The 5746-nt window shown below is 37.4% G+C and overlaps 1 long non-coding RNA gene across 1 annotated transcript; it reads left to right on the top strand.

The window, feature by feature from the left end:
• The first annotated feature begins 477 nt into the window (after positions 1 to 477).
• Positions 478 to 3474, top strand: LOC308379958. Its single transcript, XR_013969006.1, has 5 exons — positions 478 to 700; positions 862 to 1495; positions 1742 to 1889; positions 3194 to 3321; positions 3437 to 3474. It is a non-coding gene; the product is annotated as an uncharacterized lncRNA (long non-coding RNA).
• The last annotated feature ends 2272 nt before the right edge of the window (positions 3475 to 5746 follow it).

A 5746-nucleotide genomic window follows, 5' to 3' on the forward strand; every position in this document is an offset into this window, starting at 1 on the left:
CATGTTATTGTGTTGTTTGGTTGTGAAATGCCTTTTAAGTTTAGTTTGTTCGAGTTGCCCCCCCCCCCCCCCCCCACAGACAAGGCACAATGGAATCGGGAGCAATCTCCTGTGAACTTGAATGCATAGCTTGAGTATTGGTCATTGTATTGTCTGTTCCTGACCTGCTACATTTTCTTTTTCTGTTCAATTCTACAACAGAGTAACCGGCCTTGAACGGTTCAAATAAAACACAGTTCGGTAAGATTTAATTACTCAAATACGGCACTATCTATCAATCTAATTTTGCTACATGGTTTGATTAGCTAGCAAAACAATGGCAATGGTAGAAGTGGCTGTCTGTTTTTTTTTTTTTTTTTTTTTACTGTAGTGAATAATGACTAAAACCTTGTTTTTCTTCTCTTTATCAGCAAATGGAGGCTAGCTTTTAAAAAAAATACTGGCATCTATCTACCTAGATGGCAGAGAGATCTGCAAGATAGTTTACCACCTGCGAAGGAATTACTTGATGAATGAAAATCTCAAGATGGCCTACCTTCTGAAGTGTATATATAGATTGATTTCTCATGTATAATGCCGACTTCAATGAGTTTATTGATACAGATCGTAACACAGACATCAACGAACTTGATACATTTCAGTTGTTTTTTTCTGGTCGGGTTCTGAGCTAGCGGATGCAGAAATTCAACTGATATGTCCGGTAAGTCTGTAAGATAAGAAAACTTTGGTTGAATAGTTGTTGCTAATTTTTTAAGTAATTGTGCAGTCCTGTTGAAAATATGTGTTTTAAATGTTTGTTTAGGGATTTTAAACTGCACCAATGGCTCATACATTTTTGCTTTGGTTTGTGTTTTTCTCCAGCCTCCTCCCCTGCCAAGACAGACACATTTTCTACCTTCCCATGACAGGCTGGACGACAGTGGATTGGAGTACTCAAAGTACTAATTCAATCAAAAGCTCCAAACATACTCACAGAATATGAGAAATCTGGTACCATATGCACAAAAAACAGGGTGCTACTTGTGAGGGTTGCTGTCAGCAATCTTGAGGAGAGATGAGGATTGTAAGTTGACGACACTGTCAAAGTGTGAGATTCAAAAGTATTGACAGTGGAGTGGAAGTTGTTCTTATATATCTCATACTTAAAATTAATATTTTAGTCAATACATGTGAAGTGTGAGTATAACTGATGGCAATACATGTTTCTAATTGAAGAGTTCAGGTGCAAAAACTTAAAAATTTAGGTATGATATAAAGGGAAATATTCTCAGTGCCTACTATACGATAATCATGCCAGCTGTGTTTTTTCCAATTTACCACAAAAAAGGTCAGGTGGACTTCTGAACTCTTCAATGTGTGTTTAGAAATGGTTTGGTTGATGCTGTCTGTTATTTTCAGTTACCCATCCAGTGATGACAAGGTGCGTCTTGACAAGAATGTTGTCACCACGTTTCCTAAATTGAGTGTCAAAATCCAGGAACACAATGAGGGATATGTAAGTGAAAAAAAAAATGATGTTTACCTTCCCACCCCACATTTTACTGATGTACCAAATGTTTATTGTTTCAGAAATAAGGGCCATTGTATTTTTGGTATTATTGACTGATGCCTCATGTCCACTCTCTACCTTCAACCCATGAAAAGGAACACTTACCCCCCCCCCCCCCCAATATCTCAGTAAATATAGCCTGTAAATTCAAATGAATAAATTGGATTGAATATTTATCTTTGTACATCTTAGTTCGACTTCGATAGCCAGTTTGAGGGGAAAGCTGATCTTTTCCTTCGCAAATGGCAGATGAACATCATCCCTAAGCTAATGAAGGTTGCTGCGTTGGAGTTGTCTGAGGATCTGGAAAATCCTTCAACCACCAGGAACAACAGTGATGGTATGTTGGTTCGCATTCAGAAAGATAGGGGGGAAATGCACTTATAACTTTTATGCAATGGATAATAACTGAAGCCAGTTTAATTGTTCAAGATGACTTAAAGTGCATATGACACCTCAACACTAATTTTTTTTAATAAATAGAACGAAGGTGGTATTTCACAATCGATATATATATGTTGAGGAAAAATATACACATTTGACTTGTTAAAATCATCATTTGAATGCAGCGCCACTGAGCTACCGACTTCCCAAGCGACTCACTACCACCCTGCGTTAAAAACTTAAATCACTTAAATTACTTAAACGGAGGTACTCTGTTGCACTTGGTCGCCATTTTTCCTGACAGAAAACAGATTTTCTCAGGGAGCCACCGGCTATTTCTTAAGGATCAGTTGTAAATATGCCTTCACGGTGTGTTGCAGCATATTGCTCGAACGTCAGTTCCCATTCTTTTAGCCTTTTCAAATTTCCAAAAGACGAGGAAGTACGCGAGAAGTGGGTGCAGAATGTGTGTCGCACAAGAGTGCCTTCTCCAGCAAGCTTGAAATGACAACTAAAGTAATTTGCTGTGAAGTAATGCTGGAAGCATCGCTCTCTATCCATTAAATAGGGAATGTATTTCACGTATTTAGAATGGCTGACCTAACAAACAACAGCTGTGAAAGAGCTAAGAGACTGGAGGCAAACGGTACATCTGCCTCAATGAGGGGGGCGTTATACTTATTAGCAGCGAGGCTAGCTAGCTACTATGTCATCACTGTCAGAACTCGGCTCTTCTGCTGGCTCGTCTTCCAGATACGGCTCAATGCTCACAATCACCTTTACAAACTGATCCGGATCGAAGTCTTCCTCAATCTCATCTCTGCTTGAGTCTGTTGCAGAAAATTGCTCAAAATTGCTGAATTCTTCAACCTCCATCGCTAGTTGTGTGGCGTGGGAACGAATGAGGTCTACCGCCAGGTGACCCTGTGATGTCAGTGGTGGTAGACTTCATTCGTTCCCACACCACACAGCTATCGATGGAGGGTGAAGAATTCAGCAATTTTGAGCAATTTTCTGCCACAGACTTCAGGTTTCAGGTAAGCCGGCACTGCTTGCCGAAGAGCGTCGCGAAAACCACACTTTGAAATCGCGTACAAACCTAATTTTTCAATCATCGGGTTTACACATGACTTCAAAGTACTATGTTTTATGTATAGTCTTGATAATTATATGCCGTTTACCTTTTTTTTTAGGTGTCATATGCACTTTAACCTTGTGTAATGGTAGATATCTAATTTGGATTCTAATATTTTCATGTAGACATGCTTTGCTTCAAAGCACTTCAGATGCTCATACACCTTCTTCCACCAATGCCATCAGGACGAGGGGCTGGATGGAGTCGCTGCAGTGTTAAATCAGCCATTTCCTACCTCATGGACTTTGTGCAAGTATGTTTGTGTCTTATGACTTATTGGTTGCATCACTGAACCTCCTGATGTTGTGTTGTGGTCTCCTCCCCATGCTGGTTTAATAATGTAGTAATTCAAACGTTTTGTGTTACAGCCTAGAACGAGCATTTCATCATTGCTTGAGAATCCTGACTCATCGAGAGGCCACCAGCCTAGCATTGTGTGCATTGGACACCCAAGCGGAGCTGCCCAGCAGTAGCTGATCGTCGCAAGAAGTGACAAGATTGCTATGCCACTTGGAGATGAAGGGCTGATGTATTGGGCCTTATTGAAAAAAAAACATTTACATTTGCAGTCGAGTTGGAAATTATATTAGAAGATATCAAGAGTCTGTGGATTTTTGTTTACTTTTTTTTTTATTACTTTTTTTCTTTCATTTCCAATTCAGTTGAATTTGTTTTTGTTTGTTTCAGAACCAGTTGCTGTATGGTTACCTGTTAGTTATTTTTTATATATATACAGAATAAAAATACAGAGAATGGGAAATTGTAGTTGTTCTTGTTCAGCTTAGTCTTGTTCAAACACAATTCATTTAAGCCCCTTTTCCGACTGGCCAAAAACTGGTTTAAACCATTTAAAATTAAAATAATTATGGTGTTATTAGGTGAGTATAGTTTTTTTTTAAGTTGAAAGTGCTTTAAATATTCATTTTTTTTAACTAGTTTTTAAAGATTAATCAAATTATTGTTGTATACTATTATATTACATCTCATAAAAAATTATATACAGGATTTTTAAACAAATAATGCCATTAAAACCAACTAATAACAGCACATTTCTGTAAATGTAAGCATTATTACTCGTATAACAATGTTAATCTACCATCTTCATGGGTAATTTAATTTAACAGCACATTTCTGTAATTATGAGACCAATAAATGGATTTAGTGTGTGAACAAGTGATAGAGAGAGGCATATTCTCAAAGGCTGAAAGATCAGGTAAGTGACTATACACTAAAAATTATAATAAACGGTAATTTTCTGGCAGCTGGGGCGCCAGAAAAAATACCGTAAAATAACATTAAATTACAACATTTTCACATTTTAAAACAACTAAATGACCTAGAAAAATGGAAAATAAATGTTGTATTACGAATAATGTTCGTAATATAACGCTTATTTACCGTTTTTCTAGGTCATTTAATTGTTTTAAAATGTTGTTATTTAATGTTAAAAAACCTGAAAATAAGGGAAAATCTTGGTAAAATTACAACTAAAAACTGTATTTTAATTACGGGAAATAACCGTATTTTTACGGTACAGTAATTTTCTGTTATTTTACGGTATTTTTCTGGCACCCCAGCTGCCGGAAAAAAAACGTTTTTTTACGATTTTTTTTTTTACAGTGTGAACAAGTTCAGAGAACTCAACTTTTGATGTAACCGATTACAAAAGAAAATTTGAGTACACACATATTTTCTTAACTCAAAAATGATACATCGGCTATACTGATTTTTTTATGTTATCATTTTCATAATTTTTGAGTTCTCTGAACTCATATTATTCCAAAATCGTAAAGAATTTAGCCTCGTCAGATATTTGTGTTTCTCTGGGTCTTTCGCAAAATAGTTATTACGCCCTTACAAGTTTTTGAAAGGCTATCTTCCTTACATTCCAACTTCTTGCACAAGCTCTTACTGTAGAGAGAACTGTCATTGGTCGACCCCCTTCCCAGTGTTGCCACTGCATTTGCATCTGTGATTTAGCAGGCACTTTTATCCACAGCGATTTACAAGGAATTTTGCATTTATAGATCAGGAGCAGTTTAGGGGTTCACACTTATACACTTGGTAAGGAGGAGTGGGGAATCGAACTAACAACCTTCCAACCTCTGGATTACTAAACGACTCCTCTACCTTAAGTCTGCTGTCTCCGTCTCTCATCCAAAGAGCTTTGCAATGGTGTTCTCAACGACGTTGATGACGTCAGATACTAAAACATTTTTTTGGAGTTATCAGGCAATGTTAACTCAAACAAATACATTCCAATACTATTCATTCCTGGGTGCTATTATTTCTGTATTTAATTTGAACATGCAAAGTAAAGTGCATCAAGCTAAGGTAAAATACTTCCTAGTTTGACTCTTGTTTGACGCGTTAGCTATTAGACAGAGCCTTTTTGAGTCCATCCAGTGATTGATTGGTTTATGGGACATTTTGAGGGGTATGTTCTAAGAGTGGTGAATTCAATCTGTTTGGAACAGGAGTCATTGCGAGGTTGCCTGCAAGAAATTAGGTTTAGGGTACAGCTTTAATCTGTTGAGGGGTGTTCCACGGTGGCACTTTAGGTTAGTGGATTGGGTTGAAGAGTTCTAATATTGGATGGCTATCTAAGGACTCTTTAATTACGATTCTCCCTGAAGAAAGCAGAACAACAGAGACTTGAGCAGGAACCCAGAGAGAGC

The sequence above is a fragment of the Sprattus sprattus genome (assembly GCF_963457725.1).
Source record: "Sprattus sprattus genome assembly, contig: SUPER_1_unloc_1, whole genome shotgun sequence".
In the NCBI taxonomy this organism is placed as follows: domain Eukaryota; kingdom Metazoa; phylum Chordata; class Actinopteri; order Clupeiformes; family Clupeidae; genus Sprattus; species Sprattus sprattus.